Here is a 25,241-nt window from a genome sequence, read left to right on the forward strand (position 1 = left end):
CACGACCATGCATTTTGTGATGTTAGTAACGCAACGACAATGAAGAAAAGATCATTTTGGTCAATAGAGTTTGATAATCGTTGTTGTTTCTCGTGCACGTTCATTTAAAGCTTAACTCTTTATATTTGGGTTTACTTGGCCAACAAGCAAACATATTGAATAGAAATTGCCCACGACCATGCATTTTGTGATGTTAGTAACGCAACGACAATGAAGAAAAGGTCATTTTGGCCTATAGAGTTTGATAATCGTTGTTGTTTCTCATGCACGTTCATTTAAAGCCTAACTCTTTATATTTGGGTTTACTTGGCCAACAAGCAAACATATTGAATTGAAATTGCCCACAACCATGCCTTTTGTGATGTTTGTAACGTAACGACAATGAAGACAGGATCATTTTGGTCAATAGAGCATGATAATCGTTGTTGTTTCTCGTGCACGTTCATTTAAAGCTTAACTCTTTATATTTGGGTTTACTTGGCCAACAAGCAAACCTATTGAATAGAAATTGCCCACGACCATGCATTTTGTGATGTTAGTAACGCAACGACAATGAAGAAAAGATCATTTTGGTCAATAGAGTTTGATAATCGTTGTTGTTTCTCGTGCACGTTCATTTAAAGCTTAACTCTTTATATTTGGGTTTACTTGGCCAACAAGCAAACCTATTGAATAGAAATTGCCCACGACCATGCATTTTGTGATGTTAGTAACGCAACGACAATGAAGAAAAGGTCATTTTGGCCTATAGAGTTTGATAATCGTTGTTGTTTCTCATGCACGTTCATTTAAAGCCTAACTCTTTATATTTGGGTTTACTTGGCCAACAAGCAAACATATTGAATTGAAATTGCCCACAACCATGCCTTTTGTGATGTTTGTAACGTAACGACAATGAAGACAGGATCATTTTGGTCAATAGAGCATGATAATCGTTGTTGTTTCTCGTGCACGTTCATTTAAAGCTTAACTCTTTATATTTGGGTTTACTTGGCCAACAAGCAAACCTATTGAATAGAAATTGCCCACGACCATGCATTTTGTGATGTTAGTAACGCAACGACAATGAAGACAGGATCATTTTTGGTCAATAGATCATGATAATCGTTGTTGTTTCTCGTGCACGTTCATTTAAAGCTTAACTCTTTATATTTGGGTTTACTTGGCCAACAAGCAAACCTATTGAATAAAAATTGCCCACGACCATGCATTTTGTGATGTTAGTAACGCAACGACAATGAAGAAAAGATCATTTTGGTCAATAGAGTTTGATAATCGTTGTTGTTTCTCGTGCACGTTCATTTAAAGCTTAACTCTTTATATTTGGGTTTACTTGGCCAACAAGCAAACCTATTGAATAGAAATTGCCCACGACCATGCATTTTGTGATGTTAGTAACGCAAACACAATGAAGAAAAGGTCATTTTGGCCTATAGAGTTTGATAATCGTTGTTGTTTCTCGTGCACGTTCATTTAAAGCTTAACTCTTTATATTTGGGTTTACTTGGCCAACAAGCAAACCTTGAATTGAAATTGCCCACAACCATGGCTTTTGTGATGTTTGTAACGTAACGACAATGAAGACATGATCATTTTGGTCAATAGAGCATGATAATCGTTGTTGTTTCTCGTGCACGTTCATTTAAAGCTTAACTCTTTATATTTGGGTTTACTTGGCCAACAACCAAACCTATTGAATAGAAATTGCCCACGACCATGCATTTTGTGATGTTAGTAACGCAACGACAATGAGGAAAAGGTCATTTTGGCCTATAGAGTTTGATAATCGTTGTTGTTTCTCGTGCACGTTCATTTAAAGCCTAACTCTTTATATTTGGGTTTACTTGGCCAACAAGCAAACCTATTGAATTGAAATTGCCTACAACCATGCCTTTTGTGATGTTTGTAACGTAACGACAATGAAGACATGATCATTTTGGTCAATAGAGCATGATAATCGTTGTTGTTTCTCGTGCACGTTCATTTAAAGCTTAACTCTTTACATTTGGGTTTACTTGGCCAACAAGCAAACCTATTGAATAGAAATTGCCCACGACCATGCATTTTGTGATGTTAGTAACGCAACGACAATGAAGAAAAGGTCATTTTGGCCTATAGAGTTTGATAATCGTTGTTGTTTCTCGTGCACGTTCATTTAAAGCCTAACTCTTTATATTTGGGTTTACTTGGCCAACAAGCAAACATATTGAATTGAAATTGCCCACAACCAAGCCTTTTGTGATGTTTGTAACGTAACGACAATGAAGACAGGATCATTTTGGTCAATAGAGCATGATAATCGTTGTTGTTTCTCGTGCACGTTCATTTAAAGCTTAACTCTTTATATTTGGGTTTACTTGGCCAACAAGCAAACCTTGAATTGAAATTGCCCACAACCATGGCTTTTGTGATGTTTGTAACGTAACGACAATGAAGACAGGATCATTTTGGTCAATAGAGCATGATAATCGTTGTTGTTTCTCGTGCACGTTCATTTAAGGCTTAACTCTTTATATTTGGGTTTACTTGGCCAACAAGCAAACCTATTGAATAAAAATTGTCCACGACCATGCATTTTGTGATGTTAGTAACGCATCGACAATGAAGAAAAGATCATTTTGGTCAATAGAGTTTGATAATCGTTGTTGTTTCTCGTGCACGTTCATTTAAAGCTTAACTCTTTATATTTGGGTTTACTTGGCCAACAAGCAAACCTATTGAATAGAAATTGCCCACGACCATGCATTTTGTGATGTTAGTAACGCAACGACAATGAAGAAAAGATCATTTTGGTCTATAGAGTTTGATAATCGTTGTAGTTTCTCGTGCACGTTCATTTAAAGCTTTACTCTTTATATTTGGGTTTACTTGGCCAACAAGCAAACCTATTGAATAAAAATTGCCCACGACCATGCATTTTGTGATGTTAGTAACGCAACGACAATGAAGAAAAGATCATTTTGGTCTATAGAGTTTGATAATCGTTGTTGTTTCTCGTGCACGTTCATTTAAAGCTTAACTCTTTATATTTGGGTTTACTTGGCCAACAAGCAAACCTATTGAATAGAAATTGCCCACGACCATGCATTTTGTGATGTTAGTAACGCAACGACAATGAAGAAAAGGTCATTTTGGCCTATAGAGTTTGATAATCGTTGTTGTTTCTCGTGCACGTTCATTTAAAGCTTAACTCTTTATATTTGGGTTTACTTGGCCAACAAGCAAACCTATTGAATAGAAATTGCCCACGACCATGCATTTTGTGATGTTAGTAACGCAACGACAATGAAGAAAAGGTCATTTTGGCCTATAGAGCATGATAATCGTTGTTGTTTCTCGTGCACGTTCATTTAAAGCCTAACTCTTTATATTTGGGTTTACTTGGCCAACAAGCAAACATATTGAATTGAAATTGCCCACAACCATGCCTTTTGTGATATTTGTAACGTAACGACAATGAAGACAGGATCATTTTGGTCAATAGAGCATGATAATCGTTGTTGTTTCTCGTGCACGTTCATTTAAAGCTTAACTCTTTATATTTGGGTTTACTTGGCCAACAAGCAAACCTATTGAATAAAAATTGTCCACGACCATGCATTTTGTGATGTTAGTAACGCAACGACAATGAAGAAAAGATCATTTTGGTCTATAGAGTTTGATAATCGTTGTTGTTTCTCGTGCACGTTCATTTAAAGCTTAACTCTTTATATTTGGGTTTACTTGGCCAACAAGCAAACCTATTGAATAAAAATTGCCCACGACCATGCATTTTGTGATGTTAGTAACGCAACGACAATGAAGAAAAGATCATTTTGGTCTATAGAGTTTGATAATCGTTGTTGTTTCTCGTGCACGTTCATTTAAAGCTTAACTCTTTATATTTGGGTTTACTTGGCCAACAAGCAACCCTTGAATTGAAATTGCCCACAACCATGCCTTTTGTGATGTTTGTAACGCAACGACAATGAAGACAGGATCATTTTGGTCAATAGAGCATGATAATCGTTGTTGTTTCTCGTGCACGTTCATTTAAAGCTTAACTCTTTATATTTGGGTTTACTTGGCCAACAAGCAAACCTATTGAATAGAAATTGCCCACGACCATGCATTTTGTGATGTTAGTAACGCAAAGACAATGAAGAAAAGGTCATTTTGGCCTATAGAGTTTGATAATCGTTGTTGTTTCTCGTGCACGTTCATTTAAAGCTTAACTCTTTATATTTGGGTTTACTTGGCCAACAAGCAAACCTATTGAATAGAAATTGCCCACGACCATGCATTTTGTGATGTTAGTAACGCAACGACAATGAAGAAAAGGTCATTTTGGCCTATAGAGTTTGATAATCGTTGTTGTTTCTCGTGCACGTTCATTTAAAGCTTAACTCTTTATATTTGGGTTTACTTGGCCAACAAGCAAACATATTGAATTGAAATTGCCCACAACCATGCCTTTTGTGATGTTTGTAACGTAACGACAATGAAGACAGGATCATTTTGGTCAATAGAGCATGATAATCGTTGTTGTTTCTCGTGCATGTTCATTTAAAGCTTAACTCTTTATATTTGGGTTTACTTGGCCAACAAGCAACCCTTGAATTGAAATTGCCCACAACCATGCCTTTTGTGATGTTTGTAACGTAACGACAATGAAGACAGGATCATTTTGGTCAATAGAGCATGATAATCGTTGTTGTTTCTCGTGCACGTTCATTTAAAGCTTAACTCTTTATATTTGGGTTTACTTGGCCAACAAGCAAACCTATTGAATAAAAATTGTCCACGACCATGCATTTTGTGATGTTAGTAACGCATCGACAATGAAGAAAAGATCATTTTGGTCAATAGAGTTTGATAATCGTTGTTGTTTCTCGTGCACGTTCATTTAAAGCTTAACTCTTTATATTTGGGTTTACTTGGCCAACAAGCAAACCTATTGAATAAAAATTGCCCACGACCATGCATTTTGTGATGTTAGTAACGCAACGACAATGAAGAAAAGATCATTTTGGTCTATAGAGTTTGATAATCGTTGTTGTTTCTCGTGCACGTTCATTTAAAGCTTAACTCTTTATATTTGGGTTTACTTGGCCAACAAGCAAACCTATTGAATAGAAATTGCCCACGACCATGCATTTTGTGATGTTAGTAACGCAACGACAATGAAGAAAAGGTCATTTTGGCCTATAGAGTTTGATAATCGTTGTTGTTTCTCGTGCACGTTCATTTAAAACTTAACTCTTTATATTTGGGTTTACTTGGCCAACAAGCAAACCTATTGAATAGAAATTGCCCACGACCATGCATTTTGTGATGTTAGTAACGCAACGACAATGAAGAAAAGGTCATTTTGGCCTATAGAGTTTGATAATCGTTGTTGTTTCTCGTGCACGTTCATTTAAAGCCTAACTCTTTATATTTGGGTTTACTTGGCCAACAAGCAAACATATTGAATTGAAATTGCCCACAACCATGCCTTTTGTGATATTTGTAACGTAACGACAATGAAGACAGGATCATTTTGGTCAATAGAGCATGATAATCGTTGTTGTTTCTCGTGCACGTTCATTTAAAGCTTAACTCTTTATATTTGGGTTTACTTGGCCAACAAGCAAACCTATTGAATAGAAATTGCCCACGACCATGCATTTTGTGATGTTAGTAACGCAACGACAATGAAGAAAATATCATTTTGGTCTATAGAGTTTGATAATCGTTGTAGTTTCTCGTGCACGTTCATTTAAAGCTTAACTCTTTATATTTGGGTTTACTTGGCCAACAAGCAAACCTATTGAATAAAAATTGCCCACGACCATGCATTTTGTGATGTTAGTAACGCAACGACAATGAAGAAAAGATCATTTTGGTCTATAGAGTTTGATAATCGTTGTTGTTTCTCGTGCACGTTCATTTAAAGCTTAACTCTTTATATTTGGGTTTACTTGGCCAACAAGCAAACCTATTGAATAGAAATTGCCCACGACCATGCATTTTGTGATGTTAGTAACGCAACGACAATGAAGAAAAGGTCATTTTGGCCTATAGAGTTTGATAATCGTTGTTGTTTCTCGTGCACGTTCATTTAAAGCTTAACTCTTTATATTTGGGTTTACTTGGCCAACAAGCAAACCTATTGAATAGAAATTGCCCACGACCATGCATTTTGTGATGTTAGTAACGCAACGACAATGAAGAAAAGGTCATTTTGGCCTATAGAGTTTGATAATCGTTGTTGTTTCTCGTGCACGTTCATTTAAAGCCTAACTCTTTATATTTGGGTTTACTTGGGCAACAAGCAAACATATTGAATTGAAATTGCCCACAACCATGCCTTTTGTGATATTTGTAACGTAACGACAATGAAGACAGGATCATTTTGGTCAATAGAGCATGATAATCGTTGTTGTTTCTCGTGCACGTTCATTTAAAGCTTAACTCTTTATATTTGGGTTTACTTGGCCAACAAGCAAACCTATTGAATAAAAATTGTCCACGACCATGCATTTTGTGATGTTAGTAACGCAACGACAATGAAGAAAAGATCATTTTGGTCAATAGAGCATGATAATCGTTGTTGTTTCTCGTGCACGTTCATTTAAAGCTTAACTCTTTATATTTGGGTTTACTTGGCCAACAAGCAAACCTATTGAATAGAAATTGCCCACGACCATGCATTTTGTGATGTTAGTAACGCAACGACAATGAAGAAAAGATCATTTTGGTCTATAGAGTTTGATAATCGTTGTTGTTTCTCGTGCACGTTCATTTAAAGCTTAACTCTTTATATTTGGGTTTACTTGGCCAACAAGCAAACCTTGAATTGAAATTGCCCACAACCATGGCTTTTGTGATGTTTGTAACGTAACGACAATGAAGACATGATCATTTTGGTCAATAGAGCATGATAATCGTTGTTGTTTCTCGTGCACGTTCATTTAAAGCTTAACTCTTTATATTTGGGTTTACTTGGCCAACAAGCAAACCTTGAATTGAAATTGCCCACAACCATGCCTTTTGTGATGTTTGTAACGTAACGACAATGAAGACAGGATCATTTTGGTCAATAGAGCATGATAATCGTTGTTGTTTCTCGTGCACGTTCATTTAAAGCTTAACTCTTTATATTTGGGTTTACTTGGCCAACAAGCAAACCTATTGAATAAAAATTGTCCACGACCATGCATTTTGTGATGTTAGTAACGCATCGACAATGAAGAAAAGATCATTTTGGTCAATAGAGTTTGATAATCGTTGTTGTTTCTCGTGCACGTTCATTTAAAGCTTAACTCTTTATATTTGGGTTTACTTGGCCAACAAGCAAACCTATTGAATAAAAATTGCCCACGACCATGCATTTTGTGATGTTAGTAACGCAACGACAATGAAGAAAAGATCATTTTGGTCTATAGAGTTTGATAATCGTTGTTGTTTCTCGTGCACGTTCATTTAAAGCTTAACTCTTTATATTTGGGTTTACTTGGCCAACAAGCAAACCTATTGAATAGAAATTGCCCACGACCATGCATTTTGTGATGTTAGTAACGCAACGACAATGAAGAAAAGGTCATTTTGGCCTATAGAGTTTGATAATCGTTGTTGTTTCTCGTGCACGTTCATTTAAAACTTAACTCTTTATATTTGGGTTTACTTGGCCAACAAGCAAACCTATTGAATAGAAATTGCCCACGACCATGCATTTTGTGATGTTAGTAACGCAACGACAATGAAGAAAAGGTCATTTTGGCCTATAGAGTTTGATAATCGTTGTTGTTTCTCGTGCACGTTCATTTAAAGCCTAACTCTTTATATTTGGGTTTACTTGGCCAACAAGCAAACATATTGAATTGAAATTGCCCACAACCATGCCTTTTGTGATATTTGTAACGTAACGACAATGAAGACAGGATCATTTTGGTCAATAGAGCATGATAATCGTTGTTGTTTCTCGTGCACGTTCATTTAAAGCTTAACTCTTTATATTTGGGTTTACTTGGCCAACAAGCAAACCTATTGAATAGAAATTGCCCACGACCATGCATTTTGTGATGTTAGTAACGCAACGACAATGAAGAAAATATCATTTTGGTCTATAGAGTTTGATAATCGTTGTAGTTTCTCGTGCACGTTCATTTAAAGCTTAACTCTTTATATTTGGGTTTACTTGGCCAACAAGCAAACCTATTGAATAAAAATTGCCCACGACCATGCATTTTGTGATGTTAGTAACGCAACGACAATGAAGAAAAGATCATTTTGGTCTATAGAGTTTGATAATCGTTGTTGTTTCTCGTGCACGTTCATTTAAAGCTTAACTCTTTATATTTGGGTTTACTTGGCCAACAAGCAAACCTATTGAATAGAAATTGCCCACGACCATGCATTTTGTGATGTTAGTAACGCAACGACAATGAAGAAAAGGTCATTTTGGCCTATAGAGTTTGATAATCGTTGTTGTTTCTCGTGCACGTTCATTTAAAGCTTAACTCTTTATATTTGGGTTTACTTGGCCAACAAGCAAACCTATTGAATAGAAATTGCCCACGACCATGCATTTTGTGATGTTAGTAACGCAACGACAATGAAGAAAAGGTCATTTTGGCCTATAGAGTTTGATAATCGTTGTTGTTTCTCGTGCACGTTCATTTAAAGCCTAACTCTTTATATTTGGGTTTACTTGGCCAACAAGCAAACATATTGAATTGAAATTGCCCACAACCATGCCTTTTGTGATATTTGTAACGTAACGACAATGAAGACAGGATCATTTTGGTCAATAGAGCATGATAATCGTTGTTGTTTCTCGTGCACGTTCATTTAAAGCTTAACTCTTTATATTTGGGTTTACTTGGCCAACAAGCAAACCTATTGAATAAAAATTGTCCACGACCATGCATTTTGTGATGTTAGTAACGCAACGACAATGAAGAAAAGATCATTTTGGTCAATAGAGCATGATAATCGTTGTTGTTTCTCGTGCACGTTCATTTAAAGCTTAACTCTTTATATTTGGGTTTACTTGGCCAACAAGCAAACCTATTGAATAGAAATTGCCCACGACCATGCATTTTGTGATGTTAGTAACGCAACGACAATGAAGAAAAGATCATTTTGGTCTATAGAGTTTGATAATCGTTGTTGTTTCTCGTGCACGTTCATTTAAAGCTTAACTCTTTATATTTGGGTTTACTTGGCCAACAGCAAACCTATTGAATAAAAATTGCCCACGACCATGCATTTTGTGATGTTAGTAACGCAACGACAATGAAGAAAAGATCATTTTGGTCTATAGAGTTTGATAATCGTTGTTGTTTCTCGTGCACGTTCATTTAAAGCTTAACTCTTTATATTTGGGTTTACTTGGCCAACAAGCAAACCTATTGAATAAAAATTGCCCACGACCATGCATTTTGTGATGTTAGTAACGCAACGACAATGAAGAAAAGATCATTTTGGTCAATAGAGTTTGATAATCGTTGTTGTTTCTCGTGCACGTTCATTTAAAGCTTAACTCTTTATATTTGGGTTTACTTGGCCAACAAGCAAACCTATTGAATAGAAATTGCCCACGACCATGCATTTTGTGATGTTAGTAACGCAAAGACAATGAAGAAAAGGTCATTTTGGCCTATAGAGTTTGATAATCGTTGTTGTTTCTCGTGCACGTTCATTTAAAGCTTAACTCTTTATATTTGGGTTTACTTGGCCAACAAGCAAACCTATTGAATTGAAATTGCCTACAACCATGCCTTTTGTGATGTTTGTACCGTAACGACAATGAAGACAGGATCATTTTTGGTCAATAGATCATGATAATCGTTGTTGTTTCTCGTGCACGTTCATTTAAAGCTTAACTCTTTATATTTGGGTTTACTTGGCCAACAAGCAAACCTTGAATTGAAATTGCCCACAACCATGGCTTTTGTGATGTTTGTAACGTAACGACAATGAAGACATGATCATTTTGGTCAATAGAGCATGATAATCGTTGTTGTTTCTCGTGCACGTTCATTTAAAGCTTAACTCTTTATATTTGGGTTTACTTGGCCAACAAGCAAACCTATTGAATAGAAATTGCCCACGACCATGCATTTTGTGATGTTAGTAACGCAACGACAATGAAGACAGGATCATTTTTGGTCAATAGATCATGATAATCGTTGTTGTTTCTCGTGCACGTTCATTTAAAGCTTAACTCTTTATATTTGGGTTTACTTGGCCAACAAGCAAACCTTGAATTGAAATTGCCCACAACCATGCCTTTTGTGATATTTGTAACGTAACGACAATGAAGACAGGATCATTTTGGTCAATAGAGCATGATAATCATTGTTGTTTCTCGTGCACGTTCATTTAAAGCTTAACTCTTTATATTTGGGTTTACTTGGCCAACAAGCAAACCTATTGAATAAAAATTGTCCACGACCATGCATTTTGTGATGTTAGTAACGCAACGACAATGAAGAAAAGATCATTTTGGTCAATAGAGCATGATAATCGTTGTTGTTTCTCGTGCACGTTCATCTAAAGCTTAACTCTTTATATTTGGGTTTACTTGGCCAACAAGCAAACCTATTGAATAGAAATTGCCCACGACCATGCATTTTGTGATGTTAGTAACGCAACGACAATGAAGAAAAGGTCATTTTGGCCTATAGAATTTGATAATCGTTGTTGTTTCTCGTGCACGTTCATTTAAAGCTTAACTCTTTATATTTGGGTTTACTTGGCCAACAAGCAAACCTATTGAATAGAAATTGCCCACGACCATGCATTTTGTGATGTTAGTAACGCAACGACAATGAAGAAAAGGTCATTTTGGCCTATAGAGTTTGATAATCGTTGTTGTTTCTCGTGCACGTTCATTTAAAGCCTAACTCTTTATATTTGGGTTTACTTGGCCAACAAGCAAACATATTGAATTGAAATTGCCCACAACCATGCCTTTTGTGATGTTTGTAACGTAACGACAATGAAGACAGGATCATTTTGGTCTATAGAGTTTGATAATCATTGTTGTTTCTCGTGCACGTTCATTTAAAGCTTAACTCTTTATATTTGGGTTTACTTGGCCAACAAGCAAACCTATTGAATAAAAATTGCCCACGACCATGCATTTTGTGATGTTAGTAACGCAACGACAATGAAGAAAAGATCATTTTGGTCTATAGAGTTTGATAATCGTTGTTGTTTCTCGTGCACGTTCATTTAAAGCTTAACTCTTTATATTTGGGTTTACTTGGCCAACAAGCAAACCTATTGAATAGAAATTGCCCACGACCATGCATTTTGTGATGTTAGTAACGCAACGACAATGAAGAAAAGGTCATTTTGGCCTATAGAGTTTGATAATCGTTGTTGTTTCTCGTGCACGTTCATTTAAAGCTTAACTCTTTATATTTGGGTTTACTTGGCCAACAAGCAAACCTATTGAATAGAAATTGCCCACGACCATGCATTTTGTGATGTTAGTAACGCAACGACAATGAAGAAAAGGTCATTTTGGCCTATAGAGTTTGATAATCGTTGTTGTTTCTCGTGCACGTTCATTTAAAGCCTAACTCTTTATATTTGGGTTTACTTGGCCAACAAGCAAACATATTGAATTGAAATTGCCTACAACCATGCCTTTTGTGATGTTTGTACCGTAACGACAATGAAGACAGGATCATTTTGGTCAATAGAGCATGATAATCGTTGTTGTTTCTCGTGCACGTTCATTTAAAGCTTAACTCTTTATATTTGGGTTTACTTGGCCAACAAGCAAACCTATTGAATAAAAATTGTCCACGACCATGCATTTTGTGATGTTAGTAACGCAACGACAATGAAGAAAAGATCATTTTGGTCAATAGAGCATGATAATCGTTGTTGTTTCTCGTGCACGTTCATTTAAAGCTTAACTCTTTATATTTGGGTTTACTTGGCCAACAAGCAAACCTATTTAATAGAAATTGCCCACGACCATGCATTTTGTGATGTTAGTAACGCAACGACAATGAAGAAAAGATCATTTTGGTCTATAGAGTTTGATAATCGTTGTTGTTTCTCGTGCACGTTCATTTAAAGCTTAACTCTTTATATTTGGGTTACTTGTCCAACAAGCAAACCTATTGAATAAAAATTGCCCACGACCATGCATTTTGTGATGTTAGTAACGCAACGACAATGAAGAAAAGATCATTTTGGTCTATAGAGTTTGATAATCGTTGTTGTTTCTCGTGCACGTTCATTTAAAGCTTAACTCTTTATATTTGGGTTTACTTGGCCAACAAGCAAACCTATTGAATAAAAATTGCCCACGACCATGCATTTTGTGATGTTAGTAACGCAACGACAATGAAGAAAAGATCATTTTGGTCAATAGAGTTTGATAATCGTTGTTGTTTCTCGTGCACGTTCATTTAAAGCTTAACTCTTTATATTTGGGTTTACTTGGCCAACAAGCAAACCTATTGAATAGAAATTGCCCACGACCATGCATTTTGTGATGTTAGTAACGCAAAGACAATGAAGAAAAGGTCATTTTGGCCTATAGAGTTTGATAATCGTTGTTGTTTCTCGTGCACGTTCATTTAAAGCTTAACTCTTTATATTTGGGTTTACTTGGCCAACAAGCAAACCTATTGAATTGAAATTGCCTACAACCATGCCTTTTGTGATGTTTGTACCGTAACGACAATGAAGACAGGATCATTTTTGGTCAATAGATCATGATAATCGTTGTTGTTTCTCGTGCACGTTCATTTAAAGCTTAACTCTTTATATTTGGGTTTACTTGGCCAACAAGCAAACCTTGAATTGAAATTGCCCACAACCATGGCTTTTGTGATGTTTGTAACGTAACGACAATGAAGACATGATCATTTTGGTCAATAGAGCATGATAATCGTTGTTGTTTCTCGTGCAGGTTCATTTAAAGCTTAACTCTTTATATTTGGGTTTACTTGGCCAACAAGCAAACCTATTGAATAGAAATTGCCCACGACCATGCATTTTGTGATGTTAGTAACGCAACGACAATGAAGACAGGATCATTTTTGGTCAATAGATCATGATAATCGTTGTTGTTTCTCGTGCACGTTCATTTAAAGCTTAACTCTTTATATTTGGGTTTACTTGGCCAACAAGCAAACCTTGAATTGAAATTGCCCACAACCATGGCTTTTGTGATGTTTGTAACGTAACGACAATGAAGACATGATCATTTTGGTCAATAGAGCATGATAATCGTTGTTGTTTCTCGTGCACGTTCATTTAAAGCCTAACTCTTTATATTTGGGTTTACTTGGCCAACAAGCAAACATATTGAATTGAAATTGCCCACAACCATGCCTTTTGTGATGTTTGTAACGTAACGACAATGAAGACAGGATCATTTTGGTCTATAGAGTTTGATAATCATTGTTGTTTCTCGTGCACGTTCATTTAAAGCTTAACTCTTTATATTTGGGTTTACTTGGCCAACAAGCAAACCTATTGAATAAAAATTGCCCACGACCATGCATTTTGTGATGTTAGTAACGCAACGACAATGAAGAAAAGATCATTTTGGTCTATAGAGTTTGATAATCGTTGTTGTTTCTCGTGCACGTTCATTTAAAGCTTAACTCTTTATATTTGGGTTTACTTGGCCAACAAGCAAACCTATTGAATAGAAATTGCCCACGACCATGCATTTTGTGATGTTAGTAACGCAACGACAATGAAGACAGGATCATTTTTGGTCAATAGATCATGATAATCGTTGTTGTTTCTCGTGCACGTTCATTTAAAGCTTAACTCTTTATATTTGGGTTTACTTGGCCAACAAGCAAACCTTGAATTGAAATTGCCCACAACCATGGCTTTTGTGATGTTTGTAACGTAACGACAATGAAGACATGATCATTTTGGTCAATAGAGCATGATAATCGTTGTTGTTTCTCGTGCACGTTCATTTAAAGCTTAACTCTTTATATTTGGGTTTACTTGGCCCAACAAGCAAACCTATTGAATAGAAATTGCCCACGACCATGCATTTTGTGATGTTAGTAACGCAACGACAATGAAGAAAAGGTCATTTTGGCCTATAGAGTTTGATAATCGTTGTTGTTTCTCGTGCACGTTCATTTAAAGCCTAACTCTTTATATTTGGGTTTACTTGGCCAACAAGCAAACATATTGAATTGAAATTGCCCACAACCATGCCTTTTGTGATGTTTGTAACGTAACGACAATGAAGACAGGATCATTTTGGTCTATAGAGTTTGATAATCATTGTTGTTTCTCGTGCACGTTCATTTAAAGCTTAACTCTTTATATTTGGGTTTACTTGGCCAACAAGCAAACCTATTGAATAGAAATTGCCCACGACCATGCATTTTGTGATGTTAGTAACGCAACGACAATGAAGAAAAGGTCATTTTGGCCTATAGAGTTTGATAATCGTTGTTGTTTCTCGTGCACGTTCATTTAAAGCCTAACTCTTTATATTTGGGTTTACTTGGCCAACAAGCAAACATATTGAATTGAAATTGCCCACAACCATGCCTTTTGTGATGTTTGTAACGTAACGACAATGAAGACAGGATCATTTTGGTCTATAGAGTTTGATAATCATTGTTGTTTCTCGTGCACGTTCATTTAAAGCTTAACTCTTTATATTTGGGTTTACTTGGCCAACAAGCAAACCTATTGAATAAAAATTGCCCACGACCATGCATTTTGTGATGTTAGTAACGCAACGACAATGAAGAAAAGATCATTTTGGTCTATAGAGTTTGATAATCGTTGTTGTTTCTCGTGCACGTTCATTTAAAGCTTAACTCTTTATATTTGGGTTTACTTGGCCAACAAGCAAACCTATTGAATAGAAATTGCCCACGACCATGCATTTTGTGATGTTAGTAACGCAACGACAATGAAGAAAAGGTCATTTTGGCCTATAGAGTTTGATAATCGTTGTTGTTTCTCGTGCACGTTCATTTAAAGCCTAACTCTTTATATTTGGGTTTACTTGGCCAACAAGCAAACATATTGAATTGAAATTGCCCACAACCATGCCTTTTGTGATGTTTGTAACGTAACGACAATGAAGACAGGATCATTTTGGTCTATAGAGTTTGATAATCATTGTTGTTTCTCGTGCACGTTCATTTAAAGCTTAACTCTTTATATTTGGGTTTACTTGGCCAACAAGCAAACCTATTGAATAAAAATTGCCCACGACCATGCATTTTGTGATGTTAGTAACGCATCGACAATGAAGAAAAGATCATTTTGGTCTATAGAGTTTGATAATCGTTGTTGTTTCTCGTGCACGTTCATTTAAAGCTTAACTCTTTATATTTGGGTTTACTTGGCCAACAAGCAAACCTATTGAATAAAAATTGCCCACGACCATGCATTTTGTGATGTTAGTAACGCAACGACAATGAAGAAAAGATCATTTTGGTCAATAGAATTTGATAATCGTTGTTGTTTCTCGTGCACGTTCATTTAAAGCTTAACTCTTTATATTTGGGTTTACTTGGCCAATAAGCAAACCTATTGAATAGAAATTGCCCACGACCATGCATTTTGTGATGTTAGTAACGCAACGACAATGAAGAAAAGGTCATTTTGGCCTATAGAGTTTGATAATCGTTGTTGTTTCTCGTGCACGTTCATTTAAAGCCTAACTCTTTATATTTGGGTTTACTTGGCCAACAAGCAAACATATTGAATTGAAATTGCACACAACCATGCCTTTTGTGATGTTTGTAACGTAACGACAATGAAGACAGGATCATTTTGGTCAATAGAGCATGATAATCGTTGTTGTTTCTCGTGCACGTTCATTTAAAGCTTAACTCTTTATATTTGGGTTTACTTGGCCAACAAGCAAACCTTGAATTGAAATTGCCCACAACCATGCCTTTTGTGATGTTGGTAACGTAACGACAATGAAGACAGGATCATTTTGGTCAATAGAGCATGATAATCGTTGTTGTTTCTCGTGCACGTTCATTTAAAACTTAACTCTTTATATTTGGGTTTACTTGGCCAACAAGCAAACCTATTGAATAAAAATTGTCCACGACCATGCATTTTGTGATGTTAGTAACGCATCGACAATGAAGAAAAGATCATTTTGGTCAATAGAGTTTGATAATCGTTGTTGTTTCTCGTGCACGTTCATTTAAAGCTTAACTCTTTATATTTGGGTTTACTTGGCCAACAAGCAAACCTATTGAATAGAAATTGCCCACGACCATGCATTTTGTGATGTTAGTAACGCAACGACAATGAAGAAAAGATCATTTTGGTCTATAGAGTTTGATAATCGTTGTAGTTTCTCGTGCACGTTCATTTAAAGCTTAACTCTTTATATTTGGGTTTACTTGGCCAACAAGCAAACCTATTGAATAAAAATTGCCCACGACCATGCATTTTGTGATGTTAGTAACGCAACGACAATGAAGAAAAGATCATTTTGGTCTATAGAGTTTGATAATCGTTGTTGTTTCTCGTGCACGTTCATTTAAAGCTTAACTCTTTATATTTGGGTTTACTTGGCCAACAAGCAAACCTATTGAATAGAAATTGCCCACGACCATGCATTTTGTGATGTTAGTAACGCAACGACAATGAAGAAAAGATCATTTTGGTCTATAGAGTTTGATAATCGTTGTAGTTTCTCGTGCACGTTCATTTAAAGCTTAACTCTTTATATTTGGGTTTACTTGGCCAACAAGCAAACCTATTGAATAAAAATTGCCCACGACCATGCATTTTGTGATGTTAGTAACGCAACGACAATGAAGAAAAGATCATTTTGGTCAATAGAGTTTGATAATCGTTGTTGTTTCTCGTGCACGTTCATTTAAAGCTTAACTCTTTATATTTGGGTTTACTTGGCTAACAAGCAAACCTATTGAATAGAAATTGCCCACGACCATGCATTTTGTGATGTTAGTAACGCAACGACAATGAAGACAGGATCATTTTTGGTCAATAGATCATGATAATCGTTGTTGTTTCTCGTGCACGTTCATTTAAAGCTTAACTCTTTATATTTGTGTTTACTTGGCCAACAAGCAAACCTTGAATTGAAATTGCCCACCACCATGGCTTTTGTGATGTTTGTAACGTAACGACAATGAAGACATGATCATTTTGGTCAATAGAGCATGATAATCGTTGTTGTTTCTCGTGCACGTTCATTTAAAGCTTAACTCTTTATATTTGGGTTTACTTGGCTAACAAGCAAACCTATTGAATAGAAATTGCCCACGACCATGCATTTTGTGATGTTAGTAACGCAACGACAATGAAGACAGGATCATTTTTGGTCAATAGATCATGATAATCGTTGTTGTTTCTCGTGCACGTTCATTTAAAGCTTAACTCTTTATATTTGTGTTTACTTGGCCAACAAGCAAACCTATTGAATAAAAATTATCCACGACCATGCATTTTGTGATGTTAGTAACGCAACGACAATGAAGAAAAGATCATTTTGGTCAATAGAGCATGATAATCGTTGTTGTTTCTCGTGCACGTTCATTTAAAGCTTAACTCTTTATATTTGGGTTTACTTGGCCAACAAGCAAACCTATTGAATAGAAATTGCCCACGACCATGCATTTTGTGATGTTAGTAACGCAACGACAATGAAGAAAAGGTCATTTTGGCCTATAGAGTTTGATAATCGTTGTTGTTTCTCGTGCACGTTCATTTAAAGCCTAACTCTTTATATTTGGGTTTACTTGGCCAACAAGCAAACATATTGAATTGAAATTGCCCACAACCATGCCTTTTGTGATATTTGTAACGTAACGACAATGAAGACAGGATCATTTTGGTCAATAGAGCATGATAATCGTTGTTGTTTCTCGTGCACGTTCATTTAAAGCTTAACTCTTTATATTTGGGTTTACTTGGCCAACAAGCAAACCTATTGAATAAAAATTGTCCACGACCATGCATTTTGTGATGTTAGTAACGCAACGACAATGAAGAAAAGATCATTTTGGTCAATAGAGCATGATAATCGTTGTTGTTTCTCGTGCACGTTCATTTAAAGCTTAACTCTTTATATTTGGGTTTACTTGGCCAACAAGCAAACCTATTGAATAGAAATTGCCCACGACCATGCATTTTGTGATGTTAGTAACGCAACGACAATGAAGAAAAGATCATTTTGGTCTATAGAGTTTGATAATCGTTGTTGTTTCTCGTGCACGTTCATTTAAAGCTTAACTCTTTATATTTGGGTTTACTTGGCCAACAAGCAAACCTATTGAATAAAAATTGCCCACGACCATGCATTTTGTGATGTTAGTAACGCAACGACAATGAAGAAAAGATCATTTTGGTCTATAGAGTTTGATAATCGTTGTTGTTTCTCGTGCACGTTCATTTAAAGCTTAACTCTTTATATTTGGGTTTACTTGGCCAACAAGCAAACCTATTGAATAAAAATTGCCCACGACCATGCATTTTGTGATGTTAGTAACGCAACGACAATGAAGACAGGATCATTTTTGGTCAATAGATCATGATAATCGTTGTTGTTTCTCGTGCACGTTCATTTAAAGCTTAACTCTTTATATTTGGGTTTACTTGGCCAACAAGCAAACCTATTGAATAAAAATTGTCCACGACCATGCATTTTGTGATGTTAGTAACGCAACGACAATGAAGAAAAGATCATTTTGGTCAATAGAGCATGATAATCGTTGTTGTTTCTCGTGCACGTTCATTTAAAGCTTAACTCTTTATATTTGGGTTTACTTGGTCAACAAGCAAACCTATTGAATAGAAATTGCCCACGACCATGCATTTTGTGATGTTAGTAACGCAACGACAATGAAGAAAAGATCATTTTGGTCTATAGAGTTTGATAATCGTTGTTGTTTCTCGTGCACGTTCATTTAAAGCTTAACTCTTTATATTTGGGTTTACTTGGCCAACAAGCAAACCTATTGAATAAAAATTGCCCACGACCATGCATTTTGTGATGTTAGTAACGCAACGACAATGAAGAAAAGGTCATTTTGGCCTATAGAATTTGATAATCGTTGTTGTTTCTCGTGCACGTTCATTTAAAGCTTAACTCTTTATATTTGGGTTTACTTGGCCAACAAGCAAACCTATTGAATAGAAATTGCCCACGACCATGCATTTTGTGATGTTAGTAACGCAACGACAATGAAGAAAAGGTCATTTTGGCCTATAGAGTTTGATAATCGTTGTTGTTTCTCGTGCACGTTCATTTAAAGCCTAACTCTTTATATTTGGGTTTACTTGGCCAACAAGCAAACATATTGAATTGAAATTGCCCACAACCATGCCTTTTGTGATGTTTGTAACGTAACGACAATGAAGACAGGATCATTTTGGTCAATAGAGCATGATAATCGTTGTTGTTTCTCGTGCACGTTCATTTAAAGCTTAACTCTTTATATTTGGGTTTACTTGGCCAACAAGCAAACCTTGAATTGAAATTGCCCACAACCATGGCTTTTGTGATGTTTGTAACGTAACGACAATGAAGACATGATCATTTTGGTCAATAGAGCATGATAATCGTTGTTGTTTCTCGTGCACGTTCATTTAAAGCTTAACTCTTTATATTTGGGTTTACTTGGCTAACAAGCAAACCTATTGAATAGAAATTGCCCACGACCATGCATTTTGTGATGTTAGTAACGCAACGACAATGAAGACAGGATCATTTTTGGTCAATAGATCATGATAATCGTTGTTGTTTCTCGTGCACGTTCATTTAAAGCTTAACTCTTTATATTTGGGTTTACTTGGCCAACAAGCAAATCTTGAATTGAAATTGCCCACAACCATGGCTTTTGTGATGTTTGTAACGTAACGACAATGAAGACATGATCATTTTGGTCAATAGAGCATGATAATCGTTGTTGTTTCTCGTGCACGTTCATTTAAAGCTTAACTCTTTATATTTGGGTTTCCTTGGCCAACAAGCAAACCTATTGAATAGAAATTGCCCACGACCATGCATTTTGTGATGTTAGTAACGCAACGACAATGAAGAAAAGGTCATTTTGGCCTATAGAATTTGATAATCGTTGTTGTTTCTCGAGCACGTTCATTTAAAGCTTAACTCTTTATATTTGGGTTTACTTGGCCAACAAGCAAACCTATTGAATAGAAATTGCCCACGACCATGCATTTTGTGATGTTAGTAACGCAACGACAATGAAGAAAAGGTCATTTTGGCCTATAGAATTTGATAATCGTTGTTGTTTCTCGTGCACGTTCATTTAAAGCTTAACTCTTTATATTTGGGTTTACTTGGCCAACAAGCAAACCTATTGAATAGAAATTGCCCACGACCATGCATTTTGTGATGTTAGTAACGCAACGACAATGAAGAAAAGGTCATTTTGGCCTATAGAGTTTGATAATCGTTGTTGTTTCTCGTGCACGTTCATTTAAAGCCTAACTCTTTATATTTGGGTTTACTTGGCCAACAAGCAAACATATTGAATTGAAATTGCCCACAACCATGCCTTTTGTGATGTTTGTAACGTAACGACAATGAAGACAGGATCATTTTGGTCAATAGAGCATGATAATCGTTGTTGTTTCTCGTGCACGTTCATTTAAAGCTTAACTCTTTATATTTGGGTTTACTTGGCCAACAAGCAAACCTTGAATTGAAATTGCCCACAACCATGCCTTTTGTGATGTTTGTAACGTAACGACAATGAAGACAGGATCATTTTGGTCAATAGAGCATGATAATCGTTGTTGTTTCTCGTGCACGTTCATTTAAAGCTTAACTCTTTATATTTGGGTTTACTTGGCCAACAAGCAAACCTATTGAATAAAAATTGCCCACGACCATGCATTTTGTGATGTTAGTAACGCATCGACAATGAAGAAAAGATCATTTTGGTCAATAGAGTTTGATAATCGTTGTTGTTTCTCGTGCACGTTCATTTAAAGCTTAACTCTTTATATTTGGGTTTACTTGGCCAACAAGCAAACCTATTGAATAGAAATTGCCCACGACCATGCATTTTGTGATGTTAGTAACGCAACGACAATGAAGAAAAGGTCATTTTGGCCTATAGAATTTGATAATCGTTGTTGTTTCTCGTGCACGTTCATTTAAAGCTTAACTCTTTATATTTGGGTTTACTTGGCCAACAAGCAAACCTATTGAATAGAAATTGCCCACGACCATGCATTTTGTGATGTTAGTAACGCAACGACAATGAAGAAAAGGTCATTTTGGCCTATAGAGTTTGATAATCGTTGTTGTTTCTCGTGCACGTTCATTTAAAGCCTAACTCTTTATATTTGGGTTTACTTGGCCAACAAGCAAACATATTGAATTGAAATTGCCCACAACCATGCCTTTTGTGATGTTTGTAACGTAACGACAATGAAGACAGGATCATTTTGGTCAATAGAGCATGATAATCGTTGTTGTTTCTCGTGCACGTTCATTTAAAGCTTAACTCTTTATATTTGGGTTTACTTGGCCAACAAGCAAACCTTGAATTGAAATTGCCCACAACCATGCCTTTTGTGATGTTTGTAACGTAACGACAATGAAGACAGGATCATTTTGGTCAATAGAGCATGATAATCGTTGTTGTTTCTCGTGCACGTTCATTTAAAGCTTAACTCTTTATATTTGGGTTTACTTGGCCAACAAGCAAACCTATTGAATAAAAATTGCCCACGACCATGCATTTTGTGATGTTAGTAACGCATCGACAATGAAGAAAAGATCATTTTGGTCAATAGAGTTTGATAATCGTTGTTGTTTCTCGTGCACGTTCATTTAAAGCTTAACTCTTTATATTTGGGTTTACTTGGCCAACAAGCAAACCTATTGAATAGAAATTGCCCACGACCATGCATTTTGTGATGTTAGTAACGCAACGACAATGAAGAAAAGATCATTTTGGTCTATAGAGTTTGATAATCGTTGTAGTTTCTCGTGCACGTTCATTTAAAGCTTAACTCTTTATATTTGGGTTTACTTGGCCAACAAGCAAACCTATTGAATAAAAATTGCCCACGACCATGCATTTTGTGATGTTAGTAACGCAACGACAATGAAGAAAAGATCATTTTGGTCTATAGAGTTTGATAATCGTTGTTGTTTCTCGTGCACGTTCATTTAAAGCTTAACTCTTTATATTTGGGTTTACTTGGCCAACAAGCAAACCTATTGAATAGAAATTGCCCACGACCATGCATTTTGTGATGTTAGTAACGCAACGACAATGAAGAAAAGGTCATTTTGGCCTATAGAGTTTGATAATCGTTGTTGTTTCTCGTGCACGTTCATTTAAAGCTTAACTCTTTATATTTGGGTTTACTTGGCCAACAAGCAAACCTATTGAATAGAAATTGCCCACGACCATGCATTTTGTGATGTTAGTAATGCAACGACAATGAAGAAAAGGTCATTTTGGCCTATAGAGTTTGATAATCGTTGTTGTTTCTCGTGCACGTTCATTTAAAGCTTAACTCTTTATATTTGGGTTTACTTGGCCAACAAGCAAACCTATTGAATAAAAATTGTCCACGACCATGCATTTTGTGATGTTAGTAACGCAACGACAATGAAGAAAAGATCATTTTGGTCAATAGAGTTTGATAATCGTTGTTGTTTCTCGTGCACGTTCATTTAAAGCCTAACTCTTTATATTTGGGTTTACTTGGCCAACAAGCAAATATATTGAATTGAAATTGCCCACAACCATGCCTTTTGTGATGTTTGTAACGTAACGACAATGAAGACAGGATCATTTTGGTCAATAGAGCATGATAATCGTTGTTGTTTCTCGTGCACGTTCATTTAAAGCTTAACTCTTTATATTTAGGTTTACTTGGCCAACAAGCAAACCTTGAATTGAAATTGCCCACAACCATGCCTTTTGTGATGTTTGTAACGTAACGACAATGAAGACAGGATCATTTTGTTCAATAGAGCATAATAATCGTTGTTGTTTCTCGTGCACGTTCATTTAAAGCTTAACTCTTTATATTTGGGTTTACTTGGCCAACAAGCAAACCTATTGAATAGAAATTGCCCACGACCATGCATTTTGTGATGTTAGTAATGCAACGACAATGAAGAAAAGGTCATTTTGGCCTATAGAGTTTGATAATCGTTGTTGTTTCTCGTGCACGTTCATTTAAAGCTTAACTCTTTATATTTGGGTTTACTTGGCCAACAAGCAAACCTATTGAATAAAAATTGTCCACGACCATGCATTTTGTGATGTTAGTAACGCAACGACAATGAAGAAAAGATCATTTTGGTCAATAGAGTTTGATAATCGTTGTTGTTTCTCGTGCACGTTCATTTAAAGCCTAACTCTTTATATTTGGGTTTACTTGGCCAACAAGCAAATATATTGAATTGAAATTGCCCACAACCATGCCTTTTGTGATGTTTGTAACGTAACGACAATGAAGACAGGATCATTTTGGTCAATAGAGCATGATAATCGTTGTTGTTTCTCGTGCACGTTCATTTAAAGCTTAACTCTTTATATTTAGGTTTACTTGGCCAACAAGCAAACCTTGAATTGAAATTGCCCACAACCATGCCTTTTGTGATGTTTGTAACGTAACGACAATGAAGACAGGATCATTTTGTTCAATAGAGCATAATAATCGTTGTTGTTTCTCGTGCACGTTCATTTAAAGCTTAACTCTTTATATTTGGGTTTACTTGGCCAACAAGCAAACCTATTGAATAGAAATTGCCCACGACCATGCATTTTGTGATGTTAGTAACGCAAAGACAATGAAGAAAAGGTCATTTTGGCCAATAGAGTTTGATAATCGTTGTTGTTTCTCGTGCACGTTCATTTAAAGCTTAACTCTTTATATTTGGGTTTACTTGGCCAACAAGCAAACCTATTGAATTGAAATTGCCTACAACCATGCCTTTTGTGATGTTTGTACCGTAACGACAATGAAGACAGGATCATTTTGGTCAATAGAGCATGATAATCGTTGTTGTTTCTCGTGCACGTTCATTTAAAGCTTAACTCTTTATATTTGGGTTTACTTGGCTAACAAACAAACCTATTGAATAGAAATTGTCCACGACCATGCATTTTGTGATGTTAGTAACGCAACGACAATGAAGAAAGGATTATTTTTGGTCAATAGAGTTTGATAATCGTTGTTGTTTCTCGTGCACGTTCATTTAAAGCTTAACTCTTTATATTTGGGTTTACTTGGCCAACAAGCAAATCTATTGAATAGAAATTGCCCACGACCATGCATTTTGTGATGTTAGTAACGCAACGACAATAAAGAAAAGATCATTTTGGTCTATAGAGTTTGATAATCGTTGTTGTTTCTCGTGCACGTTCATTTAAAGCTTAACTCTTTATATTTGGGTTTACTTGGCCAACAAGCAAACCTATTGAATAAAAATTGCCCACGACCATGCATTTTGTGATTTTAGTAACGCAACGACAATGAAGACAGGATCATTTTTGGTCAATAGATCATGATAATCGTTGTTGTTTCTCGTGCACGTTCATTTAAAGCTTAACTCTTTATATTTGGGTTTACTTGGCCAACAAGCAAACCTTGAATTGAAATTGCCCACGACCATGGCTTTTGTGATGTTTGTAACGTAACGACAATGAAGACATGATCATTTTGGTCAATAGAGCATGATAATCGTTGTTGTTTCTCGTGCACGTTCATTTAAAGCTTAACTCTTTATATTTGGGTTTACTTGGCCAACAAGCAAACCTATTGAATAGAAATTGCCCACGACCATGCATTTTGTGATGTTAGTAACGCAACGACAATGAAGAAAAGGTCATTTTGGCCTATAGAGTTTGATAATCGTTGTTGTTTCTCGTGCACGTTCATTTAAAGCCTAACTCTTTATATTTGGGTTTACTTGGCCAACAAGCAAACATATTGAATTGAAATTGCCTACAACCATGCCTTTTGTGATGTTTGTACCGTAACGACAATGAAGACAGGATCATTTTGGTCAATAGAGCATGATAATCGTTGTTGTTTCTCGTGCACGTTCATTTAAAGCTTAACTCTTTATATTTGGGTTTACTTGGCTAACAAACAAACCTATTGAATAGAAATTGTCCACGACCATGCATTTTGTGATGTTAGTAACGCAACGACAATGAAGAAAGGATTATTTTTGGTCAATAGAGTTTGATAATCGTTGTTGTTTCTCGTGCACGTTCATTTAAAGCTTAACTCTTTATATTTGGGTT

Source organism: Salvia hispanica, chromosome 3 (assembly GCF_029641045.1).
Source record: "Salvia hispanica isolate PSC_SH4W2 chromosome 3, Shi_PSC_v1, whole genome shotgun sequence".
Taxonomy (NCBI): domain Eukaryota; kingdom Viridiplantae; phylum Streptophyta; class Magnoliopsida; order Lamiales; family Lamiaceae; genus Salvia; species Salvia hispanica.